At 39.6% G+C, this 22,268-nt stretch overlaps 1 protein-coding gene across 5 annotated transcripts in view; it reads right to left on the reverse strand.

The window, feature by feature from the left end:
- PPP2R5E (protein phosphatase 2 regulatory subunit B'epsilon) overlaps nt 1–22,268 on the reverse strand; it is a 157,025-nt gene that overhangs the window by 51,292 nt on the left and 83,465 nt on the right. The window lies entirely within an intron of this gene.

A 22,268-nucleotide genomic window follows, 5' to 3' on the forward strand; every position in this document is an offset into this window, starting at 1 on the left:
GAGGATGCATTATACTATTCTACTATTTCTGCATATAGTCCAAGATTTCTATAGTAAAATGCTTATTTTTAAAATGCTGTTGCTACTATTTTGCAGTAACCTACGCAGGGTTCCTTCCAATTTCTATTCTGTTTCTTGATCTATTACTTATCTATCCTCTCCTAATGACCCAAATGTATCCTCAGATCTAAAAAATAAAACAGGGGTGGGGAGGGAATTCCCTGGTGGTCCAGTGGTTAGGACTCTGAGCTTTCACTGAGGAGGGCCCGGGTTCAATCCCTGGTTGGGGAACTAAGATCCTGCAAGCCACCGCTGTGGGCCAGGAAAAAAAAAGGAGGCACGGGGGGGAGAGATTGCACCAGAAGCCTTTGCTGGACTTTCTGTATAAAGTAGAAAATATGAAGCTATGATATGTTGCTCTGAAAGAGGGAAAAAGAAAGGCTTCTGGAGGCCCATATAATCTGAATGTGTTTACTCATTCAACAAATAATTATTAAGTGCCCATTATGTGCACACACTGTTCTGGGCACTGGGACAATAGCAATGAACAAAGCAGAGAAAAATCTGTGCCTTCCAGGAGTTCATATTCTAGGTAAAGTCATGATTATCCCTATTTTCTAGATATGGAAATTAAACCCAGATGTGTAAGCTCTGGAAAGAAGATTTGATTTTATTCTAAGCTCAATGGGAAGACACCAGTGGATCTAAACAGGGAAGTGACATGGTTTGATTTTTACTTTAAAAAAAAAAAAAAATCACTCTGGCAGCTATGTATAGAACAGACAGGAAGGGTACAAGTTAGAAGTCTGTGGAAGTGGCAAGATATGATGATGGCTAGCAGAGAAGACAGAAATAGAATGATTCAAAATATATTCTGGAGGTAGTATTTGCTGCTGGCTTGGATGTATGGGGTGAACGAAAGGAAAGATTCAAGGATGAGTCACAGATATAAGGTCATTTACCAAAGATGGAGATGACTGGGAAAGGGAAGTTTTCTTTGTTTCCTTGCCTTGGTGGGGAGATCCAGAGATCCAGTTAGAAATATGTTAAAGGAGCAATATCCAGGAGCCAATCAGACACATGAATCTGTACCTCAGAGCTGGACAGGTCAGGACTGGAGACATACAGGGACTCAGCAGCATGCAGACGATATTTAAAGCCATGGGACTAAGGGATCTCCTTGGAAAGGAATGAATAGAAAGAAGGGAAAGGACCCTGAAGTATCCAACATTTAGAAACCAGACAGGGAAAAAAAAAAAAAAAGGCCAAAATAGGCAAATGAAAAGGAGTAGGAGGTAGGAGAAGAAAACAGTAGAGTAGGGGGGTCTTAGGAGCTAGGAGAGAAGAGTGTCTTAAGAAGGAAAAAGAGGACAACAGCAGCAAGTGTTGTTCTGAGGTGGACTAAGATGAGCACAGAGCAGCACTGAAGTGGGTACTGTCATTCCCCAATTTACCGCTGAGGAACGAGAAGCATGGATGTGGAGATCTGAGGTTACCATTAGTAACCAGCAGCTATGACTGAACCCAGTCATAGCTGCTGGTTACTATACTAACACTATAGTGGAGCTGTCAGGCTCCACTATAGTGTTCTAGAAAAGTGGGCAGACTACCTCTTTGGCTCTCCTTTAGCTTAGATGACTGAAAAAAAAAATTATCGTATTAGAACATTTTTGCTATGGCTAATTACAGCATGCACATTCATATTATTTTACTTTGGTTCCTTCCAATGATTATTAAAAATTATGTTTACAAAGAAACTGGTGACTTTTCAAATAATCATCAACCAATGACTTCTCTTCAACCAGCCAGTCATACTGTAATCAAAAGAGCAAAAATCGGGCTTCCCTGGTGACGCAGTGGTTGAGAGTCCGCCTGCCGATGCAGGGGACACGGGTTCGTGCCCTGGTCCACGAAGATCCCACATGCCGCGGAGCGGCTGGGCCCGTGAGCCATGGCCGCTGAGCCTGCGCGTCCGGAGCCTGTGCTCCGCAACGGGAGAGGCCACAACAGTGAGAGGCCCACGTACCGGGAAAAACAACAACAACAAAAAAAATCTGGGTAAAAGGACACAATCTTCTGTTTCTCTGAACTCTCTGACACATTAACACTCTTATGTGCCCATCATGGGCTGCAGCAAGTATTTGTTTCCATATATGTCTCTTCCCGCTAATTAGGAATATGCAATGTCATATTCACATTTGTTTTCTTGGCACATATGGGGCATCCAATAAATGTTCACAAAATAAAGGTTTGGATATATAATAAAACTGTATGTTTTGGTTTTCCTTTAACCAAATTTAAATTTTTGAGTGATTTAGTGATTATCTAACCTAAGATGTTTAACTCTGCACAGTGTTCTAAACCTCTCTTGGTCAAAGCTTCATTTCTCAATTATCATCACATCAAAAGAATGCTGAATTGTGTAAATAATCCAAACAGCAAATAGTTCTAAAGGCATGTACATCTCACTGAGCCACACACTGCCATATCTTCAGATCTGCCTTCCTTACAACGCTTTAATATACTTCTAAACATTTAGTGTACTACTAAGCATTCACCATGAGTAATGAGGAAGCAAGGATCTATTAGGCTGGACAATTAATAGTCAACTCAACTGGTGAAGTAGTTCTCTATCACAAATGGAAAGAATGTCAAAGCAAATCAAGTGTCATGGAAAAGGCCAAGCCTTTGACCGTGCCTAGCACGTAACAGGTGCTTAATAAAAATGTCATGAATGAATGAACCATTGCTCTCATCCTTGAGAATCTATCCTAAGAAACTAATCTAAGACAAGACTGAAAAAACTACTTAAAGCAGTCATTTGCAACATTCTCCAAAGAGTGTAAAACTGGAAATAACCTTTATGTCCAACATTAGAGACGTATATCTATTTAGTAGAACACTGTGTAGCACTGAAGATGATTGCTATATTGAAGCACAAAGAAATGTTAGAAATAAAGATTTAGGGGGAAAGATGATGTGACTATAACGGTGTAACTAATTACAAAGATAAGAATGAAAATGGATAACTAAAGGGAAATTAAGAAAAGCTGTATTAAAGCAAGAGAAATATGGATAAAACTCAGTAGTTGCTGTTTATCCTCTTGGGAGACACCAAATTAGTCCTCAATCCATAAAAAGCATAAGGTATCGACATGCAGTATGTGAGTTATACTTTTAATTTCAAGATGAAAATGCGCTCTTGAATTTGAACAAGATTATTACCGTCAGGAGAGTTAAAAATTAGTGCTGCTCACAATGCCTAGAGTCTAGCTCATGAATGAATGGTTGAAGGACTGAATGACGGGACCACTTTAAGTATACATTTGAGCTCCAAAATCATGAGTTTAAAATTGGGTCATCCTTGAATGGGCTGGGGGAAAGGGGCGGGGGAGAGGGGAATCCTCTAAATCTCCTGAATTTCCTGCAACACTTTGCATGTGTGAGCCCAACTGGGGAAAAGATCCAGCTGACTTCACAAGATTTCCAAAAGACTTCCAAGATCTAAAAATGGTTAAAAACCACGGTACAAAATAATAAATTTGCATCCATTAAATCTTCCTTTATGATGGCAGCCACTTCTGATTTATAGCCCAGGTTTTAAATGGATTATTAAGTAGCTAACATTATTAAATAGGTAATGCTAGTTGCGTGCTATGAAAATGTATCATGACTACAAGTAACCACCAGCATCACTCCTCACCACAGAACAGTACTGTAAAGAGTCTATATAGCTAGAAGAAAATGCATCCAGGTATTTATAAAGTCACAAACTATCTCTATTAATATATTTAAATATATGAGGCTATAGCCCTAAGCCTTCTATTTTATTCCTTCAAACACAAATTATCAAAAATAAATAAAAGAAACAACCCAATCGAAAAAGGGCAGAAGACCTAAATAGACATTTCTCCAAAGAAGATACACAGATTGCGAACAAACACATGAAAAGATGCTCAACATCACTAATCATTAGAGAAATGCAAATCAAACCTACAATGAGATATCATCTCACAACACTCAGAATGGCCACCATCAAAAAATCTATTAACGATAAATGCTGGAGAGGGTGTGGTGAAAAGGGAACCCTCCTACACTGTTGGTGGCAATGTAAATTGGTATAGCCACTATGTACAACAGTATGGAGATTTCTTAAGAAACTAAAACTAGGGCTTCCCTGGTGGTGCAGTGGTTGAGAATCTGCCTGCCAATGCAGGGGACACGGGTTCGAGCCCTGGTCTGGGAGGATCCCACATGCCACAGAGCAGCTGGGCCCGTGAGCCACAACTACTGTGCCTGCGCATCTGGAGCCTGTGCTCCACAACAAGAGAAGCCGCGATAGTGAGCAGCCCGCGCACCGCAATGAAGAGTGGCCCCCACTAGCCCCAACTAGAGAAAGCCCTTGCACAGAAACGAAGACCCAACGCAGCCAAAAATAAATAAATAAATTAATTAATTAATTAATTTTAAAAAACTAAAATTAGAACTACCATATGACCCAGCAATCCCACTACTGGGCATATACCCAGAGAAAACCATAATTCAGAAAGAAACATGTAAGGGAGACCTTCAAGATGGCGGAAGAGTAAGACGTGGAGATCACCTTCCTCCCCACAAATACATCAGAAATACATCTACATGTGGAATAACTCCTACAGAACACCTACTGAACGCTGGAAGAAGACCTCAGACCTCCCAAAAGGCAAGAAAGTCCCCACGTACCTGGGTAGGGCAAAAAAAAAAAAGACAAGACAGAGACAAGAGAATAGGGACGGGACCTGCACCAGTGGGAGGGAGTTGTGAAAGAGGAAAAGTTTTCACACACTATGAAGCCCCTTCACTGGCAGAGACGGAGGGGGAAGCTTCGGAGCCACGGAGGAAAGCGCAGCAACAGGGGTGCGGAGGGCAAAGCAGAGAGATTCCCGCACAGAGGATCGGTGCCAATCGGCACTCACCAGCCCGAGAGGCTTGTCTGCTCACCCGCCGGGGAGGGTGGGGGTTGGCTGCGTGAACACAGCCTGAAGAGGGCTAGTGCGCCACAGCCAGCAGGGAGGGACTCCGGGAAAAGTCTGGACCTGCCTAAGAGGCAAGAGACCACTGTTTCAGGGTGCGTGAGGACAGGGGATTAAGAGTGCTGCTTAAAGGAACTCCAGAGACGGGTGAGAGCCGCGGCTATCAGCGTGGACCCCAGAGCCGGGCATGAGACACTAAGGCTGCTGCTGCTACCACCAAGAAGCCTGTGTGGAAGCACAGGTCACTATCCACACCTCCCCTCCTGCGAGCCTGTGCAGCCCGCCACTGCCAGGGTCCCGTGATCCAGGGACAACTTCCCCGGGAGAACACATGGCGTGCCTCAGGCTGTTGCAACGTCATGCCGTACTCTGCCACCGCAGGCTCACCTGGCATCCGTACCCCTCCTTCCCCCAGGCCTGAGAGAGCCAGAGCCCCCAAATCAGCTGTCCTTTAACCTCATCCTGTCTGAGGGAAGAACAGATGCCCTCAGGTGACCTACACGCAGAGGCGGGGCCAAATCCAAAGCTGAGCCCCTGGGAGCTGTGCGAACAAAGAAGAGAAAGGGAAATCTCTCCCAGAAGCCTCAGGAGCAGCGGATTAAATCTCCACAATCAACTTGCTGTTCCCTGCATCTGTGGAATACCTGAATAGACAACGAATCATCCCAAATTGAGGAGGTGGACTTTGGGAACAATGATATATATATATTTTTATCCCTTTTTCTCTTTTTTGTTTGAGTGTGTATGCTTCTTTGTGTGATTTTGTCTGTATAGCTTTGCTTTTAACATTTGTCCTAGGGTTCTGTCTCTCCATTATTTTGTTTTTGTTTTTAGTACAGTTTTTAGCACTTCTTATCATTGGTGGATTTGTTTTTTGGTTTGGCTCCTCTCTTCTTTCTTTTTTTATTTCTTTTTTTTATTACTTTAAATTTTTTTTATTTTTAATAATTATTTTTTATTTTAATACTTTATTTTATCTTTTTTTCTTGCTTTCTCTCTCCCTTTATTTCGGAGCCGTGTGCTGACAGGGTCTTGGTGCTCCAGCTGGGTGTCAGGCCTGTGCCTCTGAGGTGGGAGAGCCAAACCCAGGACATTGGTCCGCCAGAGACATCCCGGCTCCATGTAATATCAAACGGTGAAAACTCCCCAGAGATTTCCATCTCAACGCTACGACCCAACTCCACTCAATGACCAGCAAGCTACAGTGCTGGACACCCTATGCCAAACAACTAGCAAGACAGGAACACAACGCCAACCATAAACAGAGAGGCTGCCTAAAATCATAATAAGGTCACAGACACCCCAGAACACACCACCAGACGTGGACCTGCCCACCAGAAAGACAAGATCCAGCCTCATCCACCAGAACACAGGCACTAGTCCCCTCCAACAGGAAGCCTACACAACCCACTGAAACAACCTTAGCCACTAGGGACAAACACCAAAAACAACAGAAACTACGAACCTGCAGCCTGCAAAAAGGAGACCGCAAACACAGTAAGATAAGCAAAATGAGAAGACAGAGAAACACACAGCAGATGAAGGAGCAAGGCAAAAAACCACCAGACCAAACAAATGAAGAGGAAACAGGCAGTCTACCTGAAAAACAATTCAGAGTAACGATAGTACAGATGACTCAAACTCTTGGAAATAGAATGCAGAAAATACAAGAAACATTTAACAAGGACCTAGAAGATGTAAAGAGCAAACAAACAATGATGAACAACACAATAAATGAAATTAAAAATTCTCGAGAAGGAATCAATAGAAGAATAACTGAGGCAGAAGAACGGATAGGTGACCTGGAAGATAAAGTAGTGGAATAAACTGCTGCAGAGCAGAATAAGGAAAAAAGAATGAAAAGAATTGAGGACAGTCTCAGAGACCTCTGGGACAACATTAAACGCACCAACATTCGAAATATAGGGGTCCTAGAAGAAGAGGAGAAAAAGAAAGGGACGGAGAAAATACTTCAAGAGATTATAGTTGAAAATGTCCCTAATATGGGAAAAGAAATAGTTAATCAAGTCCAGGAAGCACAGAGAATCCCATACAGGATAAATCCAAGGAGAAACACACCAAGACACATATTAATCAAACTATCAAAAATTAAATACAAAGAAAAAATATTAAAAGCAGCAAGGGAAAAACAGCAAATAACATACAAGGGAATCCCCGTAAGGTTAACAGCTGATCTTTCAGCAGAAACTCTGCAAGCCAGAAGGGAGTGGCAGGACATATTTAAAGTGATGAAAGGGAAAAACCTACAACCAAGATTACTCTACCTAGCAAAGATCTCATTCAGATTCGACACAGAAATTAAAAGCTTTACAGACAAGCAAAAGCTAAGAAAATTCAGCACCACCACCCCAGCGTTACAACAAGTGCTAAAGGAACTTCTCTAGGCAGGAAACGCAAGAGAAGGAAAAGACCTACAATAACAAACCCAAAACAATTAAGAAAATGGTAATAGGAACATACATATCAATAACTACCTTGAATGTAAATGGATAAATGCTCCAACCAAAAGACACAGACTGGCTGAATGGATACAAAAACAAGACCCACATATATGCTGTCTACAAGAGACCCACTTCAGACTAGGGACACCTACAGACTGAAAGTGAGGGGATGGAAAAAGATATTCCATGCAAATGGAAATCAAAAGAAAACTGGAGTAGTAATTCTCATATCTGACAAAATAGACTTTAAAATAGAGACTATTACAAGAGACAAAGAAGGACACTACATAATGATAAAGGAATCGATCCAAGAAGAAGATATAACAACTGTAAATATTTATGCACCCAGCATAGGAGCACCTCAATACATAAGGCAAATGCTAACAGCCACAAAAGGGGAAATCGACAGTAACACAAACATAGTAGGGGACTTTAACACCCCACTTTCAACAATGGACAGATCATCCAAAATGAAAATAAATAAGGAAACACAAGCTTTAAATGATACATTACACAAGATGGACTTAATTGATATTTGTAGGACATTCCATCCAAAAACAACAGAATACACTTTCTTCTCAAGTGTTCATGGAACATTCTCCAGGATAGATCATATCTTGGGTCACAAATCAAGCCTTGGTAAATTTAAGAAAATTGAAATCGTATCAAGTATCTTTTCTGACCACAATGCTATGAGACAAGGGATCAATTACAGGAAAAAATCTGTAAGAAATACAAACACATGGAGGCTAAACAACACACTACTTAATAACCAAGAGATCATTGAAGAAATTAAAGAGAAAATCAAAAAATACCTAGAAACAAATGACAATGAAAACACAACGACCCAAAACCTATGGGATGCAGCAAAAGCAGTTCTAAGAGGGAAGTTTATAGCAATACAATCCTACCTTAAGAAACAGGACACATCTCAAATAAACAACCTAACCTTACACCTAAAGCAATTAGAAAAAGAAGAACAAAAAAACCCCAAAGTTAGCAGAAGGAAAGAAATCATAAAGATCAGATCAGAAATAAATGAAAAAGAAATGAAGGAAACGATGGCAAGGTTCAGTAAAACTAAAAGCTGGTTCTTTGAGAAGATAAACAAAATTGATAAACCATTAGCCAGACTCATCAAGAAAAAAAGAGAAAAGACTCAAATCAATAGAATGAGAAATGAAAAAGGAGAAGTAACAACTGACACTGCAGAAATACAAAGGATCATGAGAGATTACTACAAGCAACTTTATGCCAATAAAATGGACAACCTGGAAGAAATGGACAAGTCCTTAAAAAAGCACAACATTCCAAGACTGAACCAGGAAGAAATAGAAAATATAAACAGACCAATCACAAGCCCTGAAATTGAGACTGTGATTAAAAATCTTCCAACAAACAAAAGCCCAGGACCAGATGGCTTCACAGGCAAATTCTATCAAACATTTAGAGAAGAGCTAACACGTATCCTTCCAAACTCTTCCAAAATATAGCAGAGGGAGGAACACTCCCAAACTCATTCTATGAGGCCACTATCACCCTGACACCAAAACCAGACAAACATGTCACAGAAAAAGAAAACTACAGGCCAATATCACTGATGAACATAGATGCAAAAATCCTCAACAAGATACTAGCAAACAGAATACAACAGCACATTAAATGGATCATACACCATGATCAAGTGGGGTTTATCCCAGGAATGCAAGGATTCTTCAATATATGCAAATCAATCAATGTGATAAACCATATTAACAAATTGAAGGAGAAAAACCATATGACCATTTCAGTAGATGCAGAGAAAGCTTTCGACAAAATTCAACACCCATTTATGATGAAAAACCTCCAGAAAGTAGGCACAGAAGGAACTTACCTCAACATAATAAAGGCCATATATGACAAACCCACAGCCAACATCATTCTCAATGGTGAAAAACTGAAACCGTTTCCTCTAAAATCAGGAACAAGACAAGGGTGCCCACTCTCACCACTATTATTCAACATAGTTTTGGAAGTTTTAGCCACAGCAATCAGAGAAGAAAAAGAAATAAAAGGAATCCAAATCGGAAAAGAAGAAGCAAAGCTGCCACTGTTTGCAGATGACATGATACTATACATAGAGCATCCTATAGATTCTACCAGAAAACTACTAGAGCTAATCAATGAATTTGGTAAAGTGGCAGGATACAAAATTAATGAACAGAAATCTCTTGCATTCCTCTACACTAATGATGAAAAATCTGAAAGAGAAATTAAGAAAACACTCCCATTTACCACTGCAACAAAATGAATAAAATGCCTAGGAATAAACCTACCCAAAGAGACAAAAGACCTGTATGCAGAAAACTATAAGACACTGATGAAAGAAATTAAAGAGGATACAAACAGATGGAGAGATATACCTTGTTCTTGAATTGGAAGAATCAACATTGTTAAAATGACTATATTACCTAAAACAATCTACAGATTCAATGCAACCCTTATCAAACCACCAATGGCATTTTTCACAGAAGTAGAACAAAAAATTTCACAATTTCTATGGAAACACAAAAGACCCCGAATAGCCAAAGCAATCTTGAGAAAGAAAAACGGAGCTGGAGGAATCAGGCTTCCGGACTTCAGACTGTACTACAAGGGTACAATACTCAAGACAGTATGGTACTGGCCCGAGAACAGAAATAGGTCAATGGAACAGGACAGAAAGCCCAGAGATAAACCTACGCACATATGGTCACCTTATTTTCGATAAAGGAGGCAAGAATATACAATGGAGAAAAGACAGCCTCTTCAATAAGTGTTGCTGGGAAAACTGCATAGCTATATGTAAAAGAATGAAATTAGAACACTCCCTAACACCATACACAAAAATAAACTCAAAATGGATTACAAACCTAACTGTAAGACCAGACACAATTAAACTCTTAGAGGAAAACATAGGCAGAACACTCTATGAAATAAATCACAGCAAGATCCTTTTAGACCCACCCTCTAGAGAAATGGAAATAAGAACAAAAATAAACAAATGGGACCTAATGAAACTTAAAAGCTTTTGCACAGCAAAGGAAAACATAAACAAGATGAAAAGACAACCCTCAGAATGGGAGAAAATATTTGCAAATGAAGCAACTGATAAAGGATTAATCTCCAATATTTACAAGCAGCTCATGTAGCTCAATATCAAAAAAAAACAAAAAACCCAATCCGAAAATGGGCAGAAGACCTAAACAGACATTTCTCTAAAGAAGATATACAGATTGCCAACAAACACATGAAAGGATGCCCAACATCACTAATCATTAGAGAAATGCAAATCAAAACTACAATGAGGTATCACCTCACACCAGTCAGAACGGCCATCATCAAAAAATCTACAAACAATAAATGCTGGAGAGGGTGTGGAGAAAAGGGAACCCTCTTGCACTGTTGGTGGGAATATAAATTGATATAAGCACTATGGAGAACAGTATGGAGGTTCCTTACAAAACTAAAAATAGAACTACCATTCGACCCAGCAATCCCACTACTGGGCATATACTCTGAGAAAACCATAATGCAAAAGGAGTCATGTACCGCAATGTTCATTGCAGCACTATTTACAATAGCCAGGACATGGAAGCAACCTAAGTGTCCATCGACAGATGAATGGATAAAGAACATGTGGCACATATATACAATGGAATATTATTCAGCCATAAAAAGAAACAAAATTGAGTTATTTGTAGTGAGGTGGATGTACCTAGAGTCTGTCATAGAGAGTGAAGTAAGTCAGAAAGAGAAAAACAAATACCATATGCTAACACAGATATATGGAAACTAAAAAAAAAAAAAAAAAAAAAGGTTATGAAGAACCTAGGGGCAGGACAGGTACAAAGACGCAGAAGTAGAGAATGGACTTGAGGACACACAGAGGGGGAAGTGTAAGCTGAGACGAAGTGAGAGAGTGTCATGGACTTAAATATACTACCAAATGTGAAATAGATAGCTAGTGGGAACAGCCGCATAGCACAGGGAGATCAGCTCTGTGCTTTGTGACTACCTAGAGGGGTGGGATAGGGAGTGTGGGAGGGAGACGCAAGAAGGATGAGATATGGGGACGTATGTATATGTATAGCTGATTGACTTTGTTATAAAGCAGAAGCAGAAACTAACACCCCATTGGAGAGCAATTATACTCCAATAAAGATGTTAAAAAAAAAAAGACATATGCACCCCAATGTTCACCGCAGCACTATTTACAATAGCCAGGACATGGAAGCAACCTAAATGTCCATCAACAGAGGAATGGATAAAGATGTGGTACACATATACAATGGAATATTACTCAGCCATTAAAAGGAACGAAATTGGGTCATTTGCAGAGATGTGGATGGACACAGAGACGATCATACAGAGTGAAGTAAGTCAGAAAGAGAAAAACAAGTATCGTATACTAACACGTGTATGTGGAATCTAAAAAAAATGGTATAGATGATTTTATTTCCAAAGCAGACACAGACGAAGAGAACAAATGTATGGATACAAAGGGGGAAGGGGGGGTGGGATGAATTGGGAGATGGGGATTGACATATAAACACTATTGATATAATATGTATAAAATAGATAACTAATGAGAACCTACTGTATAGCGCAGGGAACTCTACTCAATGCTCTGCAGTGACCTAAATGGGAAGGAAATCCAAACAGGAGGGGATATATGCATACTATAGCTGACTCACTTGGCTGTACAGTAGAAAGTAAAAACATAACACTGTAAAGCAACTATATTCCAATTTTTTAAAAATGAACAAAATAAGTTTTTAAAGTATGTTAGAAGAATTTATTTTTCAACTATTTTATTTTAATCTACACTGGGGTTAATGCAAAGAAAAATAAAATTAAGAAATAAGTGTCCCTTCCCCGTGGTTTCCAGTTCACACATATGGGCACATAGTTCACAGTGTAAAATGATATATTGGTCTTCCAAATGATTACTTAAGAACCATCCATTTAAACTTGAACCGTTTAAATTTTTTTCCTTCTCATTTAACAACAATAAAAAGTAATAAAAATCTTTCTGTGATGCCAGAAGAAACAAAAAAGAAAGAAAGAAGTGTCCTTGAGGTAGTCTAATTCATTTTCATTTCAACGATATTCCAATAAACACTGAATGTTGGAATCAAACTAAAGGATTGAAGGCACTGGCCTGGCCTCCAGACAGTGACGATAAGGACTGAAAGCAAAGCTGGGGGAATGGGAGGAATGGGTACTAAAATCTGGAATGTTAAAAGCCCTCCTCGGGCTTCCCTGGTGGCGCAGTGGTTGAGAGTCCGCCTGCCGATGCAGGGGACACGGGTTCGTGCCCCGGTCCGGGAAGATCCCACATGCTGCGGAGCGGTTGGGCCTGTGAGCCATGGCCGCTGAGCCTGCGCGTCCAGAGCCTGTGCTCCGCAACGGGAGAGGCCACAACAGTGAGAGGCCCGTGTACCGGGGAAAAAAAAAAAAAAAAAAAGGCCCTCCTCAAAGACAGCAAACCTAGGATTAAGGATTCCACTGAGTTGCTTCTAGAATCAGATCACGTTAGAGACTACCTAACCCAGCTCCATTTGTATGAAATAAGAAAAGTGACGTCCAAAGAGCTTGTGAGTTTTTCAAGGTAACACAGCGCCGTGATCTGCACAGAGAGTTCTGGGGGTTCTTTCCTTGACACATCACCTCCACCCCAACCCCTGAAGACCATGTATGGACCCGACTTCTTTATATCTCTCTCTCTTTTTTCTCTGATTCCCCCCATCATTTCTTTTTATCATTTTTATTACTCTCTCATTTTCCCATCCCTCCTTTCCCATCACCCCCTTCTTAGGTTTTCAATGGCATCCATAGGCATTGTTTACCTGAGAGCATTCAGGCCTAAGCTGATGGATGACCCTGCCCGGCACTAACAGAGAAATAAAACACGCTGTGCACGCCTGCTGTCTGGTTCAGCTTCGCATCATCAGACACCTAGATGACGGCAGTGGTTTCCTCTCTGGTGTTCCTGCTCCTCACATCCCTTCTTCTCACCTGCGCAATTGGATTTTGAGCCCCTCGGGGGCTCTTTACTAATTTCTGAATGCCTAGAGCCTGATATACAATGAATGGAAATAAATAGGGTTTCCAGATAACATACAGTGTACCAGTTGAGTCTAAGTTTCACATAAACAAATAGTTTTTTGCTCAAGTATGTCCCACATACTGCAAGGGGACTGAAAAAAAATTATTCATTGTTTATCTGAAATTCAAATTTAACTAGGCGCCCTATATTTTTATTTCCTAAATCTGACAACCCTAAAATAACACCAGTATTAATTAAGAACCTCTACTGGTTACAACTCAGTTGTGACTCAGGACTGGTGCTGTAACATACGAGGGAAGAGGAGGAGATGGGGATACTGTTGCGGGCAAGGCCTAGGACCTTAACAGGGTCTTGCTTTGAAGGACTGGCTGCTCTCTAACTTTTCAGTTCTTTAGTTTCCTGCTGATTACTGTTAACTATGGCATAAAAAAATAAATTTCGAACTCTTGGCCAAACGTGAAAGAGAAGACTAAAAGGTTCCTAAGTGCATGGCCCGATAAGCAAAAGAGGAAGAAGTGTTTAGGCATACTTTCATCAGTTTTTGATTAAACAACTTATTACTTTTTAACTTGCGATATTAAAATACAACTACTAATATTTTAGTTACTTAAAACACTGCAGAAAAATAAATAAATAAATAAAAACTCACTGTCCTCAATCCCTTCCTCTCCAAAGAAACTACTAACTTTACACCATGATTTTGGTCGACATCTTGCTGTTGTTATTGTTTAAGGAAAATAACTAGCACATTATAAAAGAACAGAATGTGTTAGCACCTAGTAGCTAGTCACTAAATACCTGCCAGGATTAATAAAGAACAAAACAGAAGGTAAGGACAATAGAGTGAGTATTACTTTAAAAAAAAACACAACTATTTAACTTAAAGGACTATTAAAAAGTATTTTTAAAAGGTATTAAAGGAATACTTTTTATTTCCTTTAGTTATATATTTGTTAGCACTATTAATACTTAAGGCTTGGGAAAACCAGGGATGTAATGTAATCAGGGACCACTTTCACCACAGCATAACAAGGCAACTTAAATCATCTTCCCTGTGCTTTAAAATATTTTCTAGATGATTAAGTACCATCTTTCTTTGATAAAAGCAGGTGAACTTGTTGATATCAAAAAGATTTCTCCCTCTTTCATCTGTGAAACTATAATTTCATACACTTATGCAATACTGCAAGTATACCAACTGTAAATATAAAAATGACATCATAGCTATAAAATACATTTTCTTGGGATTATCTAAGAAGCAAATTTTCTAACAGAAAAGAACTATATGAAGAATGTTAAATAGAGAAACTTCAAGCAAAATTCAAAGTGCCATTATTCCTCTAGCACTACTTGTATTAAGACCTCACGCAAGTAACAATTTTAATGATATCCCTGAGGTTTTCATCCAGTTCTTCATTCATTCATTCCATAATCCATCAACTATTGAAAAGAAACAAATGATTTAATCCAGCATTTATAATCAGAGGGAGGACCCAGTAAATGCAATGTTGAAGCTAGGTCATCGTGCATTATTTTCATAGTATTTTGTGTTAGCCCAATAGATGCATCTAAATAGATATAGTAAAACTAAATCTTGAAAGAAAATAGGAAAATCTCATAAGTAGTTCATCAACATTTACCATGGATGCAATTTTCAAAAATAATTACATCTAAAACAAAAGTGTGAACATAAACAAAACTTACTTTAAATCTCTAAATCAGACGTTTGAACAGAGAAGACTATTTCCAAACATACTAGGATTTGTATTAAATATTCAAACTCTAAGAATAAGAACTAAAATTCCAATAAAATTTGCCTAGATACCCTGCTATGCTATGTCTGTTTTATAACATCAAAGTAATAAATAGTTTATACACATAATGTCAAGTTACTTTTGGCAGCACCAAATTTAAGAATTCTTAACGGTCCCAATGATAAAGAACCTTTCAAACCTGACTCTCAGCCCCTTTTAAATAGTTATAGATAAATAATTACTCATAAATAAAAACAAGGGGAAAAATCCCAAAGCACATGTAATTACACTCAAGGAATTTAGAGCAGATAAATACCTTTTAAGCTGATGCTCTGATTAGGAAACAAATGGCAACATTTTCAAACTTTCAATTAGCACTTAATTTAATTCACTGGCAATTTGTTCAATCAATAATTTGTTTCTAAAGCCAAACTATGTCTTTTAATTACCACAATAAATCTACCGTAGTCTTCAGACTAGGTATAAATTCTCTTTTTAAACCTCACTGTCTACGTGAATGGATGAGGCTGTTTAAAAGTTGTGAAACCATTAAAATCCCGTATTCTAGCATAAAGACAAGTCCTTAGCACTAACTCTAAAGAGCAGAAATTTAACTAAATCAGTATGACAACTTCCTAGATTATGAGCCATCCACTGTAGGTGTCACTTTATTCTCTAATATATTAAACATGTAACTGTCATTGCTATGTAATATTGTCAATACAATTAAAATGTTCAGACAAGCGTTTCCACAAGTTATTATTCAAACATGCTCACTTGAGTTAAATATGATTCCTTGAACCAAAACCACCTCGGCAATGCTGGTGTGTGCCACAAGCACAGGTCCTAGCGACACAGTAAGGACTAAAATATTGTGATACACAGGTGTGTCAAGCTACTGCAGCAAGGGTGTTCACGTTTTTATCATAAAACCACCTTTGTGTACAAAGCGCTATACCTTTCAGAAAATATTCACCGAACCAGAACCAAAGACAGAGAGCACTGTTTCCACGTGACTAAGAAACACGTACTTGTGACAGTTGTGAGATTTGTTTTACAACATTCGGAAATCTAAACGAGGATTTAAAAGATTTCTAAAGTCAATGATTACAACCTAATAATTGTTACCCATTCACTTTCATACCTTAAGTCTGTATTAACAGGGCTTTCTAGGACATAGCAGCCATTCTATTAAACCTGATTTCTGAAATGAGGCAGAAAGAACATCTTAAAATGATGAAAGCTTAGCAGTCAGTTGAAGAAAGAGAGTAACAAACAACAAAAAAGGAAGTTTAAAAATTTATGCTGCCCAATTAGAATTTTTAAATACGTAGACAAATTCAAAAGACAAGATTAAATTAATAGAAATTTTGGTCATGTACTATTTTCCTAACTCACAATGATACCATCATTTTTACTTATATTTCCTTCATTAAGTATTTCTTTCAAAAAAAAAAAAACCTGTTTTCATTGATGTTATTACTGCTGCTGTTGGTGGTGGCAGTATTTAGTTGATAACTGTTATGATCAATTGGTGTAACTGGATTTTTCTGAAAATAATTTGATCCCTTTAGACAATCAGTTTCTAGAAGGATCAGAGCACTGACAACTGCATGGGAAGAAAGGGATCTGTCCACGAGAGATTAAGACCAGAGGATCAATAGAATTTGAATACAGATCAAACGTAAATACTAGGTACAGTTTTGAGGAATAACATCAACATTTAGTTACAAGGAGACAAAAGGGAGAAAGCACGTGAACGAAAGATCTCTGTCTTTTGTTCCATTCTCTCTGACCTACCACATGCCCATCAGAAGACAGCAATGCGCCAATAGCAGGAAAAGAGATCAGGAGGGTAGGGGGATGCAAGGGAAAGAGGAGGATATCTGAGCAGAGCCCCCTCCATGTGCACTTATATAAAATTCAAAATCTCACAAAACTAACTAATAGCATTAATGCCAGTACAGAGCAAGGAGAGAGGACTCAAACCCACAAAATCTGTGCTCTTACTCACAGTGCCACATCCAGGCATATTAAAATGGGAGCCATGTATGAGAGGGTGGCATTGAGACCGGCTGGGCCATTTCCTTACCACAACCCCCCTTTCGTCCTCCCAGGAACTCTCCTTTTATTGGTGCCTTTGGGTCTTTTCTCTTGGGCTTGTCTGATTCTCCAGAAAAGAAACATCCATCTCCAGAGTAGCGGCAAAAGGGATCTGGGAGCTGGGATGGGGAAGAGGGTTAAGGATCCTTCCACTCAACATGATTCCCTGCTTTCAGAAAGGTACCATTGCTCTGAACTGTGCCTTATATCCCTGAGTCTAGATTCCCTCCAGTTTAGCCTCTCCAGAGAGTAGTCCTTCAGTCTTCTGCTGGGAGTTGGAGGGCACAGTCATCTGGCTGCCTGGTTTGGGGGGAGTGGGTAGGATCAGGAGTTCCAACTACTTCTTACACAGACCTTCCACCAAGTCTCCTATTTTTGCCCCCATGCACCCTTACTTTGAAAAGTACCTTTCTGCACCTTCCAGGGGTTAATACGGTATGAGCTGGCTACTTCTGAACTGTCCTTGCTGTTGCTTAGGGTTCAACTGTCTCTAATCAGCCAAGGTAGTGACCACAGGTTCATTTGCTTTCTGGCTTCCAAAATGTTGAGTCTGAGATGTCCTCTCCGTTTGGCTTTGTTCCTGGGGGCTTTATTTCCTTTCAGTAATTTTTGTGTGGGTTCAGAGATAAAGCAAGTAAACATAACGCATGTATGTGTTCAATTCGCACTATTTACTCAAAAGTTAGCAATTGTTTCCTATTAAATTATTTCTTCCATTCTCCAGTAACTTCTGCTAATTCAGGCAATTTAATTTTCTTATGCAAAAATGTCAATCCCCCATTAGTGGGAAAGAATCCAGCAGAACGACAAGAAAACTAAATGGCAGCTGCTCTAACCTCAGCCAAGGTAAAGTGAGAGATGCCCACATCAAGTTTCCTTTCTCAGAATTAGCACCAACCACAGTAAAAGATCTTAGTGTGAATCAAAATAGAAAGCAAAGCACGTTCTGGATCTTGGAATACCGAATAAAGAAGTCAAATGAATGCCTCAAAGTCATCAATTTCACCCAATGAACAAGTACACAAATCTCAAAAGAAAAATCAGCACTACAACTCAAGGTCGAGCAAAGCTGAACCCTTGGCATGATGCTCTTGTCTCAATACTCAGTTCTCTGTCATCTCTTCTACTATGATTTCTGTTTCCAGGGCACTAGGATGTCCTTAACTCCATTATTTCCAGTTATGTACAGAGCAATTCTGACATCTCATTAGATCTCAAATTCATTCCAGTCAAAACCAATCACATCCTCTATTTCCCCCTGAAAGAGAATTCTCTTCTCACCTTTCTCATCTGTCTAACCCTTTGGAATTTTCTTTAACTCTTCCTCTCCGCTATCTGCTTTATGCAACTTATCAACAAGTCATTTTATTTATTCCTTCACAACGTCTCTTGGGGCTAATGGTGGTGTTACTTTTTAATTTTTTTTAATATTTTTTGATGTGGACCATTTTTTTAAAGTCTTTACTGAATTTCTTACAATATTGCTTCTGTTTTATGTTTTGGTTTTTCGGCCACGAGGCATGTGGGATCTTAGCTCCCAGACCAGGGATGGAACCCGCACCCCTTGCATTGGAAGGCGAAGTCTTAACCACTGGACTATCAGGGAAGTCCCAGTGTTACTTTTAATAGTGGAATTTGAGAACAGTTTAAATGTCCCCAGATGGGAAAAGCGTTAAGTAAACAATGGTATATCCACATGATGGAGTATGAGGCAGACATTAGAACGATGTTTTTAAAATATATTTAATTACATGAAAGCATGTTTACATCATAATTCTAAAGAAATTTTTAATGCAAAATTAAATACATAGTAAGATTAGAAAAAAAATTTTAACAAGGGAAAACAGGAAAGGGAACAAGGAAATTTTCTTAAGTGACGGCAATGTTCTAGATCTGGCGCTATTGTTACATGAGTGTATAGAATTGTTAAATTCATTGAACATTCACTGTCTAAGCCCTGTTCTTAAAATTGTATTCCATGAAAGCATATCTAAAAATTTTTTATTTAAGGGAAAAATCTCATTTTAAAACAGTGACTAGGAGGAAACTGGCCAAAATGTGGACAATGATTGAATTTAAATAATGAAACTATGGATCATTTTTTTCTCTGGTTTCCAAACTTTCTTTTATGAGCACAGGAAAAAAAGAGAGAAGATGGGGAGTCCCTTTACATATTATTTTCCAGTTCCTCTTCCTTTGCTACCATCTGACAAGATTAGGACAACAGCCTTCTGCCACCAGCCATCCTGGGTTAAATCTGCCAGCCAAAAGTCTCTGTAAAGCAGCTGGCAGGAAGCTTTTTTTGTGGGGCAGGAGAAAGAAAAATAAGAATATCGTTTACATTTCACCTCCTATTCAAAAACCTTAGCAACTCTCTGCTTGCTGTCCATAAGATTAAGTCTAACCTCTTCTATTTAGCTTGCCAAGACCTCTGTAATCTAGACCCATCCCTGCCACTCCATCTTATTACCCACAAATTCCAACCACGAACCCTCCAGTCCCATTAGGCTTCTATTTCAAGACTAAACTTTGCTCAAAGTAAGAGGCAACTTTTTACCTGCTGAAATGCTGACAGTAATGTTAAATTAATTCTCTCTAGAGTCTATTATCCCCACACGAACCATCACCAGGAAATATTTCCCACAGAGAGACAACTATATTGCACTGCCTCCAAAACTGGAAATGTAGCAGTGAATCCAAAAGTGAAGATTGTTGATATTAAATCTTGGAATCCAAAAATAGAGGTGTAAACACTGCAATAGTCACAGTGCTTACTGTGTATAAATACGGAGCAGGCCATCTTGCTGCTGGCAGTCAAGCACTCACGTCCCACACACAGGCTAGCCCTGTGATACCAGGTTTTTGCTACATATCATTATGCATGGACTACGGATCCTACATCCCAGAAAGGTACTAAAACTGGTAAATTAAGTCATTTTGGTAAGAGCCAAAGTGCACAAGTTGATAAAACAATAACAACACGGGGCTTTTTTGAGAACACGTATAGTCCTTTAACATCTGCTTTGAACGCTTTACGGTTCAAAATCAGCTAATGTTAAAAGAAAATTTAAACCTCTTGAATTTTGAATTTACAAAACGCACACAACACTTGAGGCTCCTGAGGCAGAGTTTCTGGCTATTGAGTATGTGTTCTTATATGAAATCCCTGAAAATAAACAGGGAACTGTCAAAACTGTCACTGCCCCTTACTCTGTGTCTGTGTGTAAGTCTCTGTCTCTGTGACCCTTCATTAGTAAAATAAAGCCCTGAGCTAAAGGGTGAGCAGTGAAAACAAAACACACCTGACCTACATTTGACCAGAGATTAACATCACCCTTTACCAGATACTACTGCTTCATAATAAATTGAGGAAGAAGCCCCTCCAGACAGACAGCTCTCCCTCACCAGCCTCACTGAGGCACGCTGGCCTCATCTTGGAGGGGGAGACAGGAGCGTGGGTGTCAGTTCCTGGGAAAGGAACCAAGACAGGGTTCTAGGGGCAGGTACTGCCCACCAACCCCTTTAGCTTCCTTTTTCTAGGGGGGGCCGCACCGCGAGGCATGCGGGATCTTAGTTCCCCATTCCCTCTGCAGTGGAAGTGCAGAGTCTTAACCACTGGACCGCCAGGGAAGTCCCTAGCTTCCATTTTCAATGTGCTTTTAAAGACCATTGCCTTCCAATTATTTCACCCTTCAAATAACTACACTTACTTTCCAGAATAGGGCATGACAAACTCCCTCCCCACTTTGTACCTGATGGCAGCACAAATACAAAACTCAACTTTCTAGCACCTTATCTAGCACCTTATAAGCTTAACACATTTTTCTAACTTCTAAGAGAAAAAGCCAAACGTCCCGCAAAAGGAAGAGGCCTGCATTATTCCAGAATGTTCTACTCTATTCTACTCTATTCTCATAAATGCCTTAACTTCTTCAGGAAGGGAAATTCCATGGTATTTCAAGGTAGCCCATGGAGCCCCTGCCCAGCCCCCGCTCTCTGTTTGTAACCCACCTTTCTGTAGGGCCAGGAAACATTATACTCTCCAGAATACCTTGCTTATCCATTTTATTAAAAAGTAAACTCACTCTCCAACTTACCAAATAGTTATAACAGGTCCTATTTTTATTCAGAAACATCCTCTCTTCTGTATGTCACCCTCTGCCCTCCTGGCACTGCTCCTCCCGCGGAGCAGCATGTGGGATCTTCCCGGACTGGGACACGAACCCGTGTCCCCTGCATCGGCAGGCGAACTCTCAACCACTGTGCCACCAGGGAAGCCCAAGTTTGGCTTTTAATATTGGTCAGAAGCCACCTACCTCCTGGAAATGACCTGCGTTGTTTTCTTGCCAAATTCTTGCCTCAAGCATTACTGTCTCTGAGAATGCCACATGGAGGACACTCATTTTCTCCGTTTCTTCCTGCTAATAATGCACCACTGTGGCGTAACCGGCTTTCCCCTTAGAGAATCAACCAATAAATACCTCTCTCTCATTTCTGTCTCTCCTCAGTAAAGAGAAGACTGAGCCATATAAACTAACATCAATTCCTACGCTAGAGGTTAAGACCCACTTATATATACCACAGGCAGTATTTCCCAATCATTATATCATCCATTTTCTTGGCAGATTTTTCCAGAAGTATTGCTTACACCGCTAACCATATTTTCAGTTTCAAGGTTAAATTAAAAGGTGTGGGATAAAAGAGGAATCAAAACTTGAATGCAATACTGTAACTTATCCTGCAAAACTCTGCTGCCAGCTTGGGGGCGTGGGGGAAGGAGAAAGAAGGGGAATATTCTCATCTCCGTGAAATGATAGTATTGGATAGATCAGTGCTAGACAAGTCA

This window comes from Orcinus orca, chromosome 2 (genome assembly GCF_937001465.1).
Source record: "Orcinus orca chromosome 2, mOrcOrc1.1, whole genome shotgun sequence".
Lineage (NCBI taxonomy): Eukaryota > Metazoa > Chordata > Mammalia > Artiodactyla > Delphinidae > Orcinus > Orcinus orca.